This window comes from Pseudochaenichthys georgianus, chromosome 4 (assembly GCF_902827115.2).
Source record: "Pseudochaenichthys georgianus chromosome 4, fPseGeo1.2, whole genome shotgun sequence".
NCBI lineage: Eukaryota > Metazoa > Chordata > Actinopteri > Perciformes > Channichthyidae > Pseudochaenichthys > Pseudochaenichthys georgianus.
This window is the reverse complement of record NC_047506.1, coordinates 41,724,205-41,745,414: the sequence shown is the minus strand read 5'-3', so window position 1 is coordinate 41,745,414 and position 21,210 is coordinate 41,724,205. Positions and strand designations below refer to the sequence as shown.

The following is a 21,210-nucleotide window of genomic DNA, read 5'->3' as shown; positions in this document are numbered from 1 at the left end:
ACAAATATAAAGGGGTGTAGTGGAAGGCAATTAGAATATGCTGTCCTATAATCAGACTTTATTGCCTACAAATCAGATCAAAGCAATGCTTAAACATGTCAGTCAATGTGTGGCTGCTCATCAGCTGAAACAGGACCAATCAATGGCTTTATTATCTGCCGCAGAGTGGGACCAGTTAGTGTGCTCTTATTGGCCCAGCTGATGGTCGATGATCGGCGGTGTAACACAGGCTGGACCCATCGATCCTCTGTGAGCTGCCACTTCACTGCTGGCGACCTTTAGGAACACACACACACACACACACACACACACACACACACACACACACACACACACACACACACACACACACACACACACACACACACACACACACACACACACACACACACACACACACACACACACACACACACACACACACACTGTTAAATGCTATAGTTACAATAAGAATGCATCTGTAAATGTAATTTGTTCTGTGCCTTGATTCGTTTCTTAATTACAGAGCAGCAACGTCATGATAAGCGGGAGCCAATCAGGACAGATGAGGACTTTGCTGATTGGTTATGACGACAATAAGCAAGTAAAACACGCATTTCTGCAGGTCGTTTGAAGTAATTAGTATCCAAATATAACATATGTGTATTTTGGATTTCTTTAATTATAAAACAGCTTTACAAATAAACTAATAAACCTAATAAAACTTGTTTCATATTTATTTGTGACAACATGTCAAGGGCCTGTGACTGTGAACATGTGCCTTTGCAGGGAACAGCAACAGTGACTGAAAATGTAACTTTTAAAAAAAATCTAAATTTCTTCTGCTTTTAAAATACATAGATATTTTTTTTAATATAAGACTTTGTAATCTATTACAGTTACAATCTACATTTCTCCTACTTGTGATTGACTTTATGATGAACAAAATCAAGTTATACAATGAAAGAGTTTGTAATTTATTTCAGTTATTTAAGAAAATAATTCAAGCTATTCCAGTCTCATATATTTAAGTCTGACAATAAAACGTACTTACTTAACATACACACCATATTTTAATCACATTCTCCACAGTTAAAAAAAACAAAACTTTAATTTTATTCAGAAGTGACGCGATTATGGCACATCTCAGGTTTTACACTTTATTTTCGGTTTTTCTATGTCAATCATAAAAGTTGGGCTAAATTGGAGCTAACTGATTTGAAACAGTACGTCTTATTGTCATGGTATGTGCAGGGTGAGGGCTCATGTCTGTCTGAGCGCTGCTCTGACAGATGGTTAGGGAATTGATTTAAAGCTGCAGACGAGAGCTGTCCGACGGCAGTGAAGTCATAAGATCATAGTGACCAATCAAACATGGCCGTCCCCAGATGCTCCTCTGACGCTGCTCTGTTTATTTCAAAAGCTAAATGTGTGATTTGTCCATGTGGCAGGATATGAACCACCTGGCTGTCAAACCTAACATGCTCACTTGCTGGATTATTCACAATCCTAAAAATCAAATCCTTTAAAATCCTCAGACCATCTTGGTACAAATCACTCTGTTGCAGTGAACACTTTAAAAAAAAGAAAAAGCACCCCTCTTCCTAAACTTCAGGAGCGTTGTAACACCTGGGCCCGGCGAGGGCTCATGTGTTCTGAAGTATGGCTTCAGCAAACATCACACACTTCATCTGTGTGTGTGTGTGTGTGTGTGTGTGTGTGTGTGTGTGTGTGTGTGTGTGTGTGTGTGTGTGTGTGTGTGTGTGTGTGTGTGTGTGTGTGTGTGTGTGTGTGTGTGTGTGTGTGTGTGTGTGTGTGTGTGTGTGTGTGTGTGTGTGTGTGTGTGTGTGTGTGTGTGTGTGTGTGTGTGTGTGTGTGTGTGTGTCCGTCCTGAGAGGTCACACTGATAAGCTGAGAGAAAGTGTGTGTCAGAGTTCTGGAGAGAGATGGCTGCTAACAGAACCTCACAAATCTCAAGTTTCTTCTCTTGACTCACAAGTTTAGGGAGTGTTTAAATTATTTATATCTACAAAAAGCTAATTGATCCAGATATCACATGCACATGTTGTGGATGTAGGGTCGAACATAACATTCACTGAAAGCATGTTTGAACTTATAAGTGACAACAAAATGTGTTGTATCTTTAGGCTGCAGGGAAAGGCTGCAACAACTCTAAGAAAGGAAGGAAAGGATAACCATTACAAACTTAACAAGGTTTTTTCTCACAATATATATATATATATAAATGATATCTTCTGTTGAAAGAGAATTGTACTCAAACTTGAAGGTGCAACTAAGGCCACACATTGTTCAGACTTCAGACGACGTTAAAGGACATGTTATGTTCAACATTGCACATAACATCAATAACCAGATGTTACATCAATTGGACAATTACTGAGCTTTTGTTTAAACTCCTAGATGCTATAGGTCTACGCCAAATGTAAAAATAACTCACAACAGAGAGATTTCACCTTGAATATTTGTACACATTAGCTTCCTTCAAAACTATACAAACAATCATCAAAACAGTTTTGGCAACACTTTAAACCCCATTAGCACGACTGAGTATGTACACACTAAATAGACTAATGCTGTATGAAAAGGACATGTATTGGGTTTATTCATTTATTTGTCATCAGATATAACTTTGACCATGACTTTATGAATAAGCACCTGTAACGGCTGTATTGACATTTCATAATTTAATTACACACATTGTATTAAGCGTTTACAAACGTTGTAATCGTTAACTTATTAAACAGGCCATTTCAAACTGCTTCAAGGCTAATTGTTGAGCATGACAAAACATGCCATACATTGTTATATTAGGTCCATCTATGTCACGTGTCAACATCTAATGGTGTTCATCATCTCTGGATGGAATGTGATGTCTTACTACAGCTACATTATTATGGGGGGGGGGGGGGGTTAGTTAATTAGATTCTGCAATCTTTATCTACTTTTCCACCATTGATTTCACTTGACCTGGATATTCTTTACAATACTGCACCCCACTGTTTGCATTTCTAATTCCAATAGAGCCTACAGGTCGATAACGAAGTGAGCACATGTCGGCCTCAGTACTGATGAGAGACCAGCGCGTCACGCCTCCGTTCTAAAGTGTGGTGGATGCTGTCTGAATTACAGCAGTGCCTCTCTTTCACAAGTCTATTAGTGATCAGATTGCACGTGCAGGACAACGTGATGGATAACATATTTCATTTCGCTGAGATGTGTAAAAAACATGATGGGAATCACATTTCCATGCACAATTACATCTCCGGAGCTTTGGAACCAAAGGTTGCGGCGTCAGAGCGGTCTGACATTTGGGATGGACACAATGTATGTTATTTCAACCTCTAAACGCCATGCAGTAATGAAACATGTGGCCTTCAAGTTCAATCTGAAGTGCAGGGTGGTATTATTATGCCTTACAATTCAAAATATGATAAACCACCAGGCGGAAGATCTATTCATCAAGTGTTAGCATTCCTGTGTGTGGCCGCTATGAGAATAAGAGAAGACAATGATCTGTAATATGTGCAGGGTTGGAGGGGGTACTTCAAACATATAATCCGTTACAGTAACTACAGTTACCTTTAGAAAAATGTAAGTATCCAAATTATGAAAGTAATGTAAACTGATCGCTTTACTTTTGTGTTACCTCAATCACAATACAAATACATAAAGCAGAGAGAAATATCAATAAGATGTACTTCCATGTATTATGTAAGACAACAGAACAATGTGGTCGTAGAAAAGAAGAAACCAAGATATAGGATCAAAAACTATAACGTTGACTTTAATTAATTGTATTATGTGAACACATGTCTTAATTAAGTTAGTTGAAAGCAATAATATTACGTTTAAATAGGTTCAACTTACTATTATTGCTTTCAACCTAAGACAGGTATGTCACATGTGGTGATGTACAATTAATTAAAATCAACGGATGAGTTTTTTCACTGTAGGATAGACCTTCAGAATAGTATCGTTTACAAGAAGTGTTTTAGATGAACATACAGTATGCAAACTGTATTTTAGTTTTAATAAATCAAGTGTCAACCTACAAGTATATTTAAAAAAAAAGAAGAATTAACTGAACAATAAAATGCAGGCAGAATGTCTACCCATGGTAAAATGATATTTATTGATACATTGTAATCCTGCAAGTAATCCCTAACATGTGTAACAGTAATCTGATAACGTCGTGTTTAACTGTGCGGGTTACGTTTCCCTTTGTATCCTGATTAAGTAATCCCACGATCGGAAACACTCAGTGGCGAACACACTGATTTGAGTGTGTTCCAAACGCAGACTGGCCCTGACAAGGTTGTTATAACAGGCGGAGGGGTCTATACAATCACCTCATCACCAGAGCTGTCAGTCACACAGGGGCGCTGCTGGCTGCGTCCATGGCTGCGAGCGGCGTTCCACCAACAGCCTCCCTGAGTGATTGATCCGTGCTGATGGCATCGCAGAAATAATTACAACTCCTCTCCTGATGTGTGATCCCGTACCACATTCACGCTTCACAAAGGTAATCGGGGGGATCAGGAGGGGTCAGTGCCATTTCCTATTACCTGGAGTCCAGGCAAAAGGGTAAAACAATGCAAACAGGATAGGCGAATAGAAAAGACGGAGGAGGGGGGGGGGGGGGGGGGGGGGTGGACCTCACCAATGGTCGAGGAGACTTTGTGTCCCCCTCTCCCTTAAGCCGGGATCAGCACATACTGTAACAGACTGATGGTGTCCAACATGGCTAATGGGAGCTCCAAACAATCAGCGGGTCATTACGCTGATTGGCGTCACAATCGTCAAGCTGTTGGGGGCTAAGTGGGGAGTGGGTGGCTCATTCACAAACCTGCTTCATCAGAGAGCAGCATGTGTCTGAAGGAGCTCCAAACCTCACATCAACGAGCAGTTTTGGATTACATGACATAATCGGAGTTTTCCCACTCAGCAGGGGGTCCCGGAAAGGACATTCCAATACAACGTGACCTTTGGAGAGACACGTGTTTATCACCAATCTTACTTTTGTGAAGATCACAACATTTCTTATAATATTATATTCAGGAGGTCTGGGTGTCAATCAAACTATTTTGCCCCACATGTTCTGTCAAATAGTAAACATTGATTTATTGGAACTTAAACGACTTCATTTATGTTACAAACACACCTAATTTAAGCTAAATCATTCACTTTACTTAACCTCACAAAGACGTTTTGCTGTTTTTGGTACAATTTATTTTCAATTGACCACGTTAAAATAAACTATAATCTGGTTTACATTTCTTTCCCTTCCGACATAATTAGAATGTATGGAGATATACAATGTTGGAAAATAGTTTCAAAGATGTTTCGAAATACATTCTACACTGTTAAATCTGTTTTCTCTTAAATATTCATAATAATGTATCGGTACACGAATGTTCAAGTCTCAGTTTAATTTGTATTATATTTTCTTGCATCCTGAAATTATAAATAGAAACAAATCAGTACTATTCATACTCAACCTAAAGCATTGTTCTCCCTCATATTATGACCAAATATGGGAATGATTTGGTTTAGCATCTACTTTGGTAATATATCAACTTACAGATATTTAGGACGTGTGAAGTGTCCGTGGTTCCATGGCAACTGACATGCAGAAGAGCCCAGAGTGGAATGTGCCAGATGTTTCTGATGCACTTTCAGGCATTGATATTCATAGTGGAAGCATTAAGCATCATTAAGTGTCTCCCTGGTCCTGACACAGAACAGCAGCATGAAGAGGCCTGGCATCACCCATCCTTCACATCCTGACAGCACCCCCGCTCCCTTCAGTGTAAAACAAACCAAGAGAAACATTGTGAAAACACCGAGAACACAGAGTCAATTGTAAATCAAGCGAGTAAACAATGTACATATCTCCACCTGAAGGGACCATCAGCGTTTCCGCCGGTTACTGCGGGCAGCACGGAGGCATGATGTCACTAATGAACCCTGCTAAATACAGCGGTGAATAATGCAAAACACTGCATTTTGCAACAGAAAGAATAAAAGGTGAAATCATCAGCAAGCAAGGGAGGAAGAGAGTGAAAGAAAGCAAGCAATGATTAAATGATCAAAGCTGGCACAGCGCGTCTCTGTGTCACTGCGAGGCACACTCATCTACCCACAAGTGAAAGTTAGGTTTCAAGCACAGTGTAATTATAGCTGGGATGTCAGTTTGACATTAATGCAGCCAGCAGAAATCCCCTAATTGGCCTCAGAGGAGAAAGTGAACCAGAAAATATATTAACATTTAAAAAAAGCATATTTTGCCTAATCCTTTCACTTTCCAACAATATTTGAAGACCAAAATGCCCCAGGCATGAGAATTTAAATGAGCAATTTTGTTTTTGAAGGAAACGGCCAATGAGACAGAAAATAGACTAAAGGGAAATCATTAGTGTATGAGAGATCCTGACAGGCTGCCTTGCTGACTGGCTGGCCTGTCACTAGCAGTCTGTGTTCTGGAGCTCCACACTATGAGCTAAGCTGATAACATGAAAAGACCCATAAACGTGCAGCCAGAAGTCAAAGCCTATCTAGAAATTCAAATGCCGGGGTAAGGATGAGAGGGACAAATACTGGGAGGGGGAGGCCTAGCTCTCTCTTTCTCCTGTAGGGGAAAAGTGGCCAGATCGAGAGATCTTGTAATAGGACACAAACGTGTGGCAGCGCTGCCAGAAAATACTGCAACAAATCATAACATCACTCAAAAAGTGTGGGGGGGGGGGGGGGGGGGGGTAAAAGCAGCCAGAGCGGGGATGGCAAACAACTGCTTAAAGTTAGGAGGAGATGCAATGTCACATGTGCCCAGGCTGATGTGATATGACCGTATGAGAGAAACACAGCTAAGTGCAGTCAGGAGACGTTAGCCGTCCCCCGGTGATGAAGCAGCTGAGGCAGCATGGCCCCCGGCGAGGGTCTGCAGGGCAAACTGCTCCGGCTGCAGAGCCTTGCCCTTTTGAAACAAAGCAGAGAGGAATGGCCAGGGGAAGGAGCCGGCCTCAGCGAAAGGGGCCAGGTTTATTTCCTCCGGCCATGAAGAGAAAAAAAATGATTGAGAAGACAGAGGAAAGTGAGAATAACAGATCTCAGAGCTGCGTCTCTTTTTGTGCGACAACAAAGGGCATATGGTATCATATAGCCGGATGGTCAGAGGTTTCTCCTGGCACTTGGCTTTATTCTGCTCACAATCACACGTCAGGACTGCATGGGTAAAGGGATTTGATTAGGCTGTTACACTGAACACAGCAATATAATCAGGCCCTTTGATAAACATTTGACACAAAGCAGTGGGCTTCTGTCTGCTGCCTACAGCCCAGGGCAAGAGATTGAGACTGACAACTTTTCATCCACAATTTTCTCTATTTTAACTCCACCTGTCAAATAGCATGCCAGTCAGTGTGTGACACAAAGATGGGGGGAATCAAAGCCGCTCTCATCTTAAAGGAACACAGACGTGCAGAGGGCTACAAGTCTACTGAGGATCACAAACGGCACGCCGACTGTGAAGCGATGCAGATCAGGTGTGAGACTATTTCTTCACGCATTATCAATTATTACAAAAATCACCCAATTGTATCATTGTTCACTGATTATATAGAAGTTGTAAGTGATTATCAGTCTCATGAAGGTCAGATGGAGCCTGCTACACAGTACGTTTTATGAAAAGCCTTTTTTAGGATTTGAAAGGAAAACCCATGCGTTTTGCTTTAACCCTTTCCTTTAGTGTGTTATATAGGTTTGTGTGTATGTAAATGGTCTGTAAAGGCTCAAATCCCTATGTTCCCTCCAGAGGGAGTTTCCAACCCAGTCTCACAAAAAAATGTGTAATAGCTACGTTGACGTAGTATGTTCACAAATAACCCTCTCAAAACGTGACATTGATACAATATGTTTTTCTGTTCATTTCTAATGACCAATGTCCATGTCACGTGATGGCAAACTTTACCAGCGTGAGAACAAATAAAACATGGCGGCCACCCGATTTATTGTTATGGAAAATCCTAAATTGTAGGATAGTTTGGCCATTAAAATGCTTTTTGATTACATTTTGTGCGAGAAGTGTATATTGTACTCTTAAAATCCACGTCCTGTGGATGTGTAGGATCTATAGTTTGATAGATATTACGAAGATTATTTGAGGCCTCACCAGGAGGACGTCTATACTGCGTATGTAACTATAGTGTTTGCGCGCGCACCCCCTGAAATTGTGAGATTGATCAACACATCCTTACTCCCAGGTCGGCCTATGTTGACGTTATGTCAAGTCCCCTGTGTCGGCTTTTTCCAACGCAAGGGGGGGGGCCTTAGCGTCCATTTTCAACGCAAGGGGGGGGGCCTTAGCATCCATTTTCAGCTTTCCGGGATGTCCATATGCTTCTATGGACGCTCATGGAAGCACGGCATTCGTTTGTGTCGGCTGCCCTTAAAGGCAAGGTGAGCGTCCATTCTCATTGGATAACGGAGAATTGTACACCCGGAAGTAAGTATTCTCCTTACTGTCGATTGATTTTACAGTGACATCTGCACTACTCATCGACTAAAAAACACCAGATTATCCTTGTTAATTACACAACATTGATTGGTTTAAATTGTGTACAATGCTTTTGTATTTTTCCCCTTCGATTCGGAGAAACAAATATTTTTTCGGAGTAAAGGATGGCAGAAGACACTACACTACCCAGAATCCCCAGCTATCGTTTGGACTACACCATGTGCTCTGTTTGACAAACCCCATGATAGTCCTCAAGCTCTGTGATTGGAGAGTGTGCCAAGCATCGAACAGCACTTGAAATGGGATGGAACAAGGGCCGTATCCAGGATTTCCTAAATACCGAGGTCCAAACATGCTAGGGGGGTTCGGGGGATACCCCCCGAGATTTTTGGGATTTTAATGATTTAGGTGCTTTTTAAGTTCTGTGGGGGGTCACAAATTGGATAATATATTGATTCAACCCATGTCAGTGGGCTGACAATGTCAGCATAAATAATAAGTGTAATACATAAGAATCAGTTGATTGTTACTATTAATGATCTGGACATGCAGAAGAGGCTAAAATGATCACAACACATTGTAACATTCATTTTCCATGTCTCTCTCCTTTCCATAACCTGCAGCCTCTCTTCCATCATCTTTAGTCTCTCTGTCTTCTTCCTGTTCTTTACTCTCTCTGTCCTCTACTCTTTCTCTTTGTTCAATCTCTCCCTCGTTGTTCACTGTTTGCTCCTCCTCACTTGTCGCTCCTGCCAGTGAATTAAAAGCAATTCAGCTATTTAGTTCATTTCACTTGTTTGTTTGCATTCTTTTTTTTTTTAAATTTAAATCTGTTTTGTTTGATTCTCAAAAGAGAACAAAGATGTAAGCAAATTGTGTTTTATACAATTGTATGTTATTATGACATCATAAAGATGTATGTTTTAAAATTATGCCTATTGTAAATGAAGACTATTGTTATAGATACATAGATAGATAAATAGATGGGCGAATTGTGTGACTCCAGTTCCTCCCTGACTTCCATCTCTCTCTCTCTCTCTCTCTCTCTCTCTCTCTCTCTCTCTCTCTCTCTCTCTCTCTCTCTCTCTCTCTCTCTCTCTCTCTGCCTGTCCCGTATATTCCTTACCAAAGCTGAGCTTCGACTGACGTAGTCTTTTCATTATATCTGCGTCAGTGTAAAAAGAAAACAATACAATGTTATATCTTCAATGTTTTACTCAAATTGAAATGAAAGAAAAGCATTACAACGTAATCCTTCTGACATTGGATGAACGTAATTAACTTTAGCTCTCTAGCTAGTTTATTCACACAATTTAAACCAAAGTATAGTCTATAGCTGCAATATAAGTTAGTGTGCATGTTGTCGGACATCCACTGACTAACGTACAGCGTTCACACAGGATCTGCTGGTCATATGATGTCCTGATGAACAGAAACACAAGCAGCCCGCTGGACTCAGATCTCTAGATACCTCATCACTCCTCCGCTGCTCCGATACAAGTCCGGGGCTGCAGTCGAATAGTCCATTTAGCTTAGGAACCTTCCTAAAGGAGTGAAATGACCCGGAAGTCCCTCAGTGGCAGCCATGATAAGTGCCGTTCGAATTCTCTAGAATGATGAGAATGATAGGAAAGGAGGTTTCAAACTTCCTTTATAACCTCCTTTAGCTTAGGAACCACTGGACCTCCCTAACCGACAGGAGAAGCGAAAATGCTGCCCCACAATGCCTTGCAGCCGCAGCATTTGCCATCACTCAACAGTCGGCCGTTCACGGAAACAACCGATTATGACCGAGAAATTATATCATGAAAGTTACGGTGCTTATTAAGCATTTTAAAACTTAGGTGGTAAGTTGCCAAAGTGCTTTGTTTTGAACGTTCATCAGTATTATAATCAAAAAGAGAAATATGAACGTTAGTTTTCACTGAAAGTTATCAAATAAAGTCAACATTTCACAGTCTTTACTGAGCTGTGTGGGGTTTGTTCAACTTTTAAAAGATGTTTGAATGGTGATATACACAGTGATAGATGTTAAGGACTAACGTTTATAATAAATACATCTGTATTGATTTTAAGATCTTTAGTTCATACAATCATACGTATTGGGATCATTGGTATTAATGTGGACCGGAGGGAGAGGGTGACGAGCATAAGTTTCACTTTCCTTTTTTATTTCAATTCCAGCTTTGGTCCTGAAGAATATGTTTCTCTGTTGTCCACGTTCATACAGCAAAGCAGCAGCATCAGAGCACGGTGCAGAGTCTCTAGATGAGTTCACAGTAGTCCCTCGTTCTTCTTGAGCATCCATGTTGTAGTCCGCTGTATAGAGAACTGTGGTTTCCATGGTTTCCCCACAGCAGACGCACACACTAGAGGCTTCTCAATACTCAAATTTCCCCTCCTCGACTCCTCGACTCCTCGGTCCTCCGGTAGTGACCCGGAAATGAATTTCAGCGCGCCATTTTGAAGGACGTCTCATTTCTCTAAATGCACACCGAGGACCGAGGATCGAGCATCGAGGAGGCTCTCTGGAGGAGCTATAACCGAGGATACACTGATGGTTCCTCCACGGCTCCTCCGCGGATGCATTTCCGGGAACGGTGGAGGACGCACGGCCGGACTTATCTCAGCCAATGACAGCTCTGCATGCATCCCCTGGATATTATTTGAGAACCTGCTCTCATCGCATCTGATGTTTACAGTGAGAACAGCTGTGAGGTCCTGCAGAAAGCAGAGCAGTGTGTAAAATATATATCACTCAGTATAACAGACCTACTCTCTTTATTTGCTTTAGTTTAGTAGATATCTACAAAGAGTCCATATTTTTCTAAAACCATTTAGTGCTTCACATAATAAAATACACAACGGCTGTAGCCTGATTATGCTTTAGCAGCTGTAGGTGTGTGTGGTACAGTATGTAGGTGTGTGTTGTACAGTGTGTAGGTGTGTGTTGTACAGTGTGTAGGTGTGTGTTGTACAGTGTGTAGGTGCGTGTGTTGTACAGTGTGTTGTACAGTGTGTAGGTGCGTGTGTTGTACAGTGTGTAGGTGTGTGTGTTGTACAGTGTGTAGGTGTGTGTTGTACAGTGCGCAGATGCCGCGGACAGACGGGTCTCAGTTGGTTTGATGTCCTTACTTTTAATACTTGCAAATACAACTTTTGGCCCGTAATTTCAATTCCCCATTTCAGCGACCAGAGAGAGAGAGGGGGGGGGGGGGGGGGTGTATCCAGTCTCTGACTGTGTTACGTTATTATGAGAGTGCTCTCATACTTTAAATTGTATATATTTATATAAATATATTTGTGTGTGTGTGTCCGCATCTGTAGCCTGTTATTGTCTCATTATACCGCACTCTCAATGAATTCAAATAAAATATGTGGGGGAACAATGTTCAGCTGATCTAACAGAGATTATAAAATATGACAAAACACTCGACAGCTGATGCAGCTGTTGCCACGTCATAATGAACGGACGTCGCTTTAATATGACCGCTCAGAGGAGAGGAGTTCTCATTTCTTTAAACGTCTGCTACTTCCCCTCCTCTCTCCTCGGTTCCCCTCCTCGGTCCTCCGCTCGCATCTCCTGTGGGCGGGTCTAAGTCTCGAGGAGGGGAGTCGAGGAGGGGAGTCGAGGAGGGGAAATTTGAGTATTGAGAAGCCTCTAAAGACGTCCGCTGGCGCATCATAAACACGTCGGATAGTGAAAGTGCATTCGGATTCTCTAAAGTACCGCAGTCTCTTCTCCTAAGTCCTTTTGAATTCTCCTGTCCACTATCCCTTAACCCCGTGACCTTTCACTCAGAGGTCAAGGAATAGACGATAGGGTTAGAACTTAGGAGCTGATTTTTAAACTATCCGACTGCAGCCCGGGCTGCGGTGGTTTGTTGATACATGTCGTCTTCTTCTGTTTGCTTTAACAGAGGCTACGTAGTTATGCAGCGCCCCCATCGTCAGTAAATGGAAGTACTACAAAGAACCCCGTTTAGTGCAATTATTTCACAAGTTTTGTTATACACAGCTCGGAAAATATTACCGAGGTCCGGACCTCGGTGACCTCAATGGTAGATACGGCCATGGATGGAACCACGGCAGACTGTCCAAAACTGGATTTGAACGGGTCCACCGCGTCCCCCCCTCCCCACCCCGTCCCCAGAACTACACATGCTGGCTATTCTGTTTCGCAACATGTTCTCTATCTATGGCACGTCTCTACTGGGAGTTGTAGTTTTAAAAGACGTTTTCGTATTTCCCATAATAAGAAGTTGCCCGTATTAAGTTGTGTACATCCCTGGAGGTTTAGGGGATAGGAAACACTCACATTTAAAACATATAATTAATAAATGGGTGAAAATTGCTTGTGCCCATAGTGGGCAGCATTAATATATATACACACATGCCAGCTAAGGTCAGAAGAGCTTTATTTAACAGCTGGTCTGTGTGTGTCTGTGACCCCTCCTGTTGTTAATTGATAAACCTGAAACATGCACTTGTCAAGGTTCAGAGGCACATTTTGAAAATATGGCAGGAGCCATCGATCAGCTTAACACTAGAACCGCCAGAGGTCGCTGTATACCTATATCCGCCAACGGGTAAAGTTTACCCGCTATTGATTTCCAAGGTACAATGTACCATACAGAACGGTGAGTTTTGATCGCACAGGGATGACATGTATACCAATATAATCTGTGGACTCTCAGCTTTTCATATTATGTGACCCGCTCTATCAAAATCAGTCGGAAGTCGCAACGGCTCATTTCAGAATAAACGTGGATTTACGTAAACAACTATTTTTTTCAGGGTTCGGGTGTTTTGTTTGATTTTAAACAAACAAAGTCTTGGCTTTCAGAATATGAAACTTTTATTTCCAAAATCACACGATAAATACATTTTTGAAGCTTGTAAAGGGACGAAGACAGGCACCTCACTCGCAATCTGCTCTTCCAGCAGCGCCGCAGCGCCGCCCCCCCTCCCTCCGGCTGAAATTATGAACGTAAGAGTAAAGTAATCATAGATAACACGGCAGGGTCCGTTACAGTTTGTTTTCATCTGATTTAAATTAAACAAAGTCTTGGCTTTCAGAATATTAAACTTGTTTCGGCAAATTCAGATGATAAATATAACTTTGAAGCTTCGGCATAATTACAAGCGGAGAGCGGAGTAACTTGACAGCAGGCAGCAGCAGGCACAACAACAGCCGGTGTTTCTCGTGAGGGTTTTCTCTGGGAAACAAACACAATACACACAAACGCAAAAATACACAAACACACACACGTATACACATACACACACACTCGCGAGCTTCCCCTCCAAATGAAAATATCTTCCCTCCGTAGTATTTTGATCATTTTGATCGCAAAATCAATAGCGCGAGGAGCGCTGCATTTCTATGAGGTAAATATTACCCGCTGGCGGAAATAGGTATAAATATCCATTTTTTTGGCGATTTTTTCAATCTGACTTCATATTGACCATTTTTAACAACACAGGGTGTTACATAACACACTTTCAGGAAAAGTCACGGACTGGGAGACTTTAATATTTTATTGAAAAAAAGTTACATACAATAAAAAAACAGCTGCGGGTAAAATTTACCCGTTGGCGGTTCTAGTGTTAAGATAAGATATACTTTATTGATCCCAAGTTGGAACATTTGCGTTACATCAGCATGTGTAACAGTTAAATATGCAGTGGTGTTTATTTGTAAATCATTTAGTATAATCACACAAATTCTGTGTTTTATATTCAACAATTCTGTGTTCTTTATTTATTGATTGTTCAATACCTGACAAGGCCGGAGTTGAAATATCTACATACATCTTATAAGAGTATAATACATATGTATAATATCAGTTAAAATAAGTGCTTCAACATAGTTAACATTGCTGGAGGTATGCACACATATTGATAGATGTCTTGTAATGCACTATTGAGGAACGTGCGACCCAAGTTTTTCATTCAATGCAGAACTACACCATAGTTGTGTAGGCCTATATGATATGTCAATAAACCTTAGAACATCTTGAAATCTTGAAAGGGATGTGCAAAATAGTCATTATATACAGTCTTTAATTAACTATTAGTAGAGAATAACGAGTAATGAATATACTTTATAGGGATCCTATTAATATCTAATAATACAAATAATGAAATTCAATAACATGCTTTAACCACTAGGTGTCCCTTTATATCAGCTGTGCACCGTTATGGTGTAAATACAGCCTATCTACCAATTGGATCAAATATAAAAGTGAGCCGAATTAGTGTTGATACTGCAAGGAGACGTATTGTGTGAAAAGAAATGTAAGATGTTGTTTAATGGCTGATATATTTATGATCCACGTCACATTTTCAGTTCCTCATGTTTGTCTAGATGTCTTCTCATCAGGGCTCTATAAATACAGAACTACGGCAGATATGTAATATTTAATGCAGCCGAACCGTGTATTACAATGCCGTTATGTGATGACTTTCAAAGAGAAAAGCAAGCACACTCGGAATAAAGTATTATTTTATTTTTTTTAAATGTTTTCGGTCTGTTTCCGATATTTGTTAATGACGATGTGCTCTGAGATGTGAGACTGGAATTGCACAGGGGAAAATAACGTAGGCTATCTTTAGATGCGGATTTTGTTAAACTACACTCTTAAAAATGCTGGGTTATTTCTATAAACACATTGCTGGGTTGATTTGGCTGGGTCATAATTATGGGTTATTTGGGTACTGTAAACACACTGGTGGGTTGTTCATGCTGGGTCAAAGGGGTTATTAGGGCTTCAATTGCAGTTGAACACCTGCCTGGGTTATTTTTAACCCAGAGGTTGCTTTATTCATTTTCCCACTTCTGAATCATTCTGGAACCATCTTGTTGTCATTTCTCACAACACAAGGTATGTAACCTATATTTTTATCACTATATTTTACCTATATTTATATAATTATACAATTCTGTAACTTATTGAATCACTAGTAAGTGATTTTGAAAAACCACTACAACCACAACAGTGATTTTTCAAAACCACTAATCAGCCAGTGATTTCACAGAATCACCAGTGTTCTTGCACACTGTAAGACCGAACATTACAAGCTTCTGAAAGAAAATTGATTGTTTTAACTCAAACATTTCAAAAAGTTAATTCACCGCTAATTTTCTGATGACTATGAACTGATTTATTATTGTGTACAGTGTTCAACCACTTTGGGACATATTGGTAATAGTACTCAAACATTTGTAATGAATCTGTCTGACGCTGGTCTGACGTCATCAAGTATGTGCTCCGCCCCCGACGTGCCGAGACGTTCTATCCTTCACCAGAGTCCGCCCCATTATCTCCTGCCTCTGTTGAAATCGCTCAAACTTTTAAGAATACTTTGCCCACCGTGCTCTCACTGCCGGAATCGTGATCCTTTTTAGGCCGCACTACTCTGGTGAGTTACGTCTTGCCTTTGCACAGTATTTAAATGATGTGTTATTCATTTCTGCATCTAATGCACTTTGTGTCGCATGGTGTGTTAGTTTGATTTGAGCTCTTGTTAGCTAGCCTACATTTAATATCTGCCTCACTTGAAAAACGATTTAACTTACGTGTAAAACAGTATTTTTATATTGTTTTAAGTTACAGTATATCTCAAAGTGCAACGTTTGTGTTGCAATAGTTTTCTGGAAAAGTCGAACCTAAAATGGCGGCAGGCGGCGCGTTTTCTTTCTTCTTTTTGTTACCGCATGTTTTATTAACTTAGAGGACTTAGGTTCATTTGATCCACTACAATGTACCATAACCGTGCGTTCTGCATGTTTGTAAAAGCAAGCTAACTTGAAACACTAGACTATTCATTTTACAAGGTAATGTATACCCCCCAGCGTTTTCAAATACATGTAACTCAGCAAAGGTAACGATCGCACAGTGATGATTTTAATAATTCTATAATATGTGGAATTTCAGCTTTAATCTGATATCTTATCTTGGTTTTAAAATGTTAAGAAGCCCTGAGACAAAGTTTCGTGAACAAGAACCCCTCGGTACCGACGGCTGCCGGATTTAACAGATTAATAGTCTATTGTTTCAAGTTAGCTTGCTTTTACAAACATGCAGAACGCACGGTTATGGTATAACGTTAGTGGATAAAATGAACGTAAATCCGCTATGCCTCTAGTCTAAGTTAATAAAACATGCACAGACATGCATGCTGTAACAAAAAAGAAAAGCGCTCCGCCTGCCGGCATTTTAGGTTCGAAAATAGTGTTTCTCAGATCATTTTGTGAAAACTTTGCAACCCAGCTAACCTTCAATGTTTTTTCTCTTAAGGAAACTGAAGCAACTGGCAGATATATGGCTTCTTCAATCTGGTAAGCCTCACAATGGAGAAACTGTGACGCGCTGGGGGGGGTGCGAGTGAAGCCTCGCAGCGGCGCAACTGTGGCATGCCATGGGCCCCTACACACACGGCGGCGGGCTTGTCTGAAGCTCGACCAACAACCACTCACATGAATATCCCGCCCAGGACACACAAGCACGCGGTTTGATTGGCTAGAGCTTGTACTGGCATATGATTTGATTGTCACAATGCAGTTTGGCATAGCGTAACGTCACTCCATTCAAAGTGAATGGAGTGATGTTACGGCCCCTACACACAATGGGGTGAGGTCACGCTTAGCCGAACTGCATTGTGGGAGCAAAGCATATCTTTCATGTGATTGGCTGTTGGTCTATCTTCAGACATGCCCGCCAGCAAGTGCCGCCGTTTGTAGGGGCTGTTACACTGTAGGTGCGCCGCGTTTGGGGGGTGCTGCAGCCCCTTCCTGCGTCCATGTTTATTCCACATGGTTACTAAAATGCAAACTTTGTGCTGCTGTCTTTGATAGAAGGGCAGAGTTACTTGAACATTATAACATTATTATTCCCTTGATTTAAAAGTTAATGCAGACTACCTTTGCCCTGCGGCGCAATGAGATCATCAATGATGAGCTACCTGTTGGAGAGATCCTGGAACGCTGACCTGCCTTGAAAATGGAGTCACAGGTGAAAATATTTTATTTATTACAACTATATAATTATTTTGTGTGCCTTTGTCACTGATAACTTTGACATGTTTACTCAGATTTAGCATGTTATGTTTCTGTTTATCTCTGCTGCCTTCAGTCCACATATACATTGTACTGTGAATTAAATAGTCATTTTATATTTTAGCAGAGTTTCACAGGATAACGAACCTCAACCTGAAGAACCACTTCTATGCGGAGTTGGATAGCAAGGAAAGGAAGCTGAAGTTCTGGATCAGCTATTTGCCTCCTATGACCTCCAGGTGAGTCGGTTATGCCTCTTGGTGTTTTATTCTCATACTAGAGTGGATTATCTTTGTCAAAATGTTAATCTCTGCAGTCATGGAAGAACGCTTTCTTGTGATATCAATTGTTGTGTGGTTATAGCATCCAAAGTAAAACAAAGATATGTTCTCACACTCAAGGAGCAAGGTGACGTCCATGTCCGACGTGCTGCTGTCCTCCGTGCTCTGCCTGCATATCTGCATGAAGATGACCACGTTTCTGAGGCTGTGGCATGTAAGTCAGCATAATAACTGTATTCAATGTATGTGACAGATCATCCAAAAATATAGTTTATCTTGTTACATTGTTTCAGGAGCTCTATCGCAGGGAGACAATTATTTGAATTTTTATAGTGAAAATAATAATAAATGATAGATTGAGTTTGAAAAAGTATGAACTGTCCTGGTGTCATCGAAGCTTGATTCTGTCACTGAGGTGTTAATCAAACATTATCTCTTGTGTTGCTCACATCCCATTCAGGTTCTAGTTCCAAGATTTGAATATTGCCATAAGAATTGTAATTGTTGTAAGGTACACAATGGACATGTTGAATATAATCTCCCTTTACTTCAACACTTCAGAGGTGCTGAATATGATTTCTACTTTAGGATTTATTTGAAGTTAAGCTCTTTAGGTTTCAGTGTAAAAAATGGGCTCACGTGATTTAATAAAATACACAATCATGAGGGCTTTCTTTCCTGCAGCATCAGTGTTCAATACAAAATAATTTCTAGTGTTCCCCATATATTTTTGTATGTGTAGTAGGGAGTGATTATACTGTAAATACATATTCAGTTGCCAGTTTATTAGGTACAACTAGCTAATAGTAACAGTCTAATACAGTGATAAAATGAATCCTACCCTTATGAAGGTTATAAATGTTTTTTTGTTGAAAGCATTTATGTCAACTGATTGGTTATTTTGGAGGCTGATGTTTCTGGTGCTGTAACATTATGTTGTGCAATGCTAATAGGCGTTTCCTTAAACCCACATTATGCACAAAACATACGGTTATTTGATGTGATATGTCACTGATGTATTTTTCAGAAAACACATTTCTGAGAGAGGCAATTTGGGTAACGTTTATCTGTTCTTGTCATCAGGTGGAGCAGTCTGATGATCCAGACACAGAGGACATCGCGGTCGGACTTCTCATGATCAGTGCCAGGTCAACAGACACCACGCTCTTCTGCCCAGAGAACATCGCTGTTGTCATTGAGGGTAACGGAGTTATCCAACTCCCCACACTGGCTGCCGCATTCATCCTGCTTTTTGCACTGACCTTTGCCCTGCATCTGAGCTACCCAAAAGACTTGGTCAACACTTTCGACTTCACCCAGAAAGTGTTGATGGGCCTGGATGAGGGGACCTTGAAGCCCAGGGTGTTGAGCCTGAAAAAGCTTTTGGCAGTTTAATTCTACCAACAAAGTTGCACTTTAACAATCTCACACACACACACACACACACACACACACACACACACACACACACACACACACACACACACACACACACACACACACACACACACACACACACACACACACACACACACACACACACACACACACACACACACACACACACACACACACTGTTCTCCTCTGTTTACATCCTGCTGCTTTACATCTGTGTTCTGTTGTGTTCATTGACAGATTTGTTACTGTTCAGCTTCAAGTTGAAGGACTGTTCGTAGATGTTGTTTTATACTTTTATATGTATTGGGTCTTTATGGTCCATGTGTTAAATTAATACGCTGTATTGTAACTGTTCCTGAAAATTGTGTTCACTCATAAGTGATGGTTAAAATACACACAGATATTTCTCAAGGCCCTCGCACTGTTTTTAAGGTGTTTTTTAAATTTATTTAAGAGTTAAATATATTGAATTTGTATTGTGCTAAAATGCATTGTTCTTTTGTAGTGGAAATGGATGTTGGCGATTTGCCAAAGCTGTTCAAATTATCAATAAATGCATTTTTATATATATACGTTGTGTTTGGAGATAATTCATTACACTATTATACATTATTATTATATTCTATTTAGCCCAACAATATAGTTAATTTCAATCACTAGCTTGGGTCAAATAAACAACCCAATGTATGGTTTATATTTATTTAACCCAGTGATATAGTTAATTTCAATCACTAGCTTGGGTCAAATAAACAACCCCGCACATGGGTTAAAATGATCCAGCCCAGCGTATGGGTTAAGACAACCCAGCGCGTGTTCTGTCCTATAGTGACTCAGCAGCTGGGTTATGATTGGGTTATTTTTTAACCCAGTAGTTTTAAGAGTGTAATATGTTTGCGCTGTGGACCAACACTATACATTGACGGGGAAGGGGGTAGCAATAAAGATAACACCAGTAACCAGTTACATAACAGATATAATATCGATAGCAGCGTCCCTAGCAACCACCTTGGTAACAATGAAAACGTTATGGACGCAATCTCCTGAAGTAATCTTCGTAATAACTAGCAAACTAAAGATCATGTACATCCACTGCACACATAATCTGAAATAACAACTCATATTTCTCGCATCAAATGACATCAAAACGCATTTTAATGGCCAAACTAACTTTAAAATAGGCATTTTACACCGAGAATAAAACGAAGTTCGGCCATGTTTTTTTTTCTGCAGGGAGAAATTTGAAGATCACGTGACGTCAAACAGAGCACATGGTGTAGTCCAAACGATAGCTGGGGATTCTGGGTAGTGTAGTGTCTTCTGCCATCCTTTACTCCGAAAAAACATTTGTTTCTCCGAATCGAAGGGGAAAAATACAAAAGCATTGCACACAATTTAAACCAATCAATGTGTGTAATTAACAAGGATAATCTGGTGTTTTTTAGTCGATGAGTAGTGCAGATATCACTGTAAAATCAATCGACAGTAAGGGGAATACTTACTTCCGGGTGTACAATTCTCCGTTATCCAATGAGAATGGACGCTCACATTGTCTTTAAGGGCAGCCGACACAAACGAATGCCGTGCTTCCATGAGCGTCCATAGAAGCATATGGACATCCCGGAAAGCTTAAAATGGACGCTAAGGGCCCCCCCCTTGCGTTGGAAATGGACGCTAAGACCCCCCCCCTTGCGTTGGAAAAAGCCGACACAGGGGTCTTGACATAACGTCAACATAGGCCGACCTGGGAGTGAGGATGTGTTGGATTGATACGTCTTTCCCCCTATTCACAAGCTACCTTGCAGTATCAACCCTGACTGTGAAGTCTGTAGAGTCTGTCTCCTAAAAATGACGTTCCCACAGAACTAAACTGGATTCTCAATTACGTTTAGCTGGAAATGTATTTTCTCCCACATTAAGTTTGTTATGAACGTAGGCCTATCTCCAATACGTTTATTTTC

At 40.7% G+C, this 21,210-nt stretch overlaps 1 long non-coding RNA gene across 1 annotated transcript; it reads left to right on the top strand.

Annotated features, from left to right (window-relative positions):
* The first annotated feature begins 15,872 nt into the window (after positions 1-15,872).
* Positions 15,873-17,523, top strand: LOC117445144 (uncharacterized). Its single transcript, XR_004551937.2, has 3 exons — positions 15,873-15,937; positions 16,816-16,856; positions 17,425-17,523. It is a non-coding gene; the product is annotated as an uncharacterized lncRNA (long non-coding RNA).
* Positions 17,524-21,210: the final 3,687 nt, after the last annotated feature.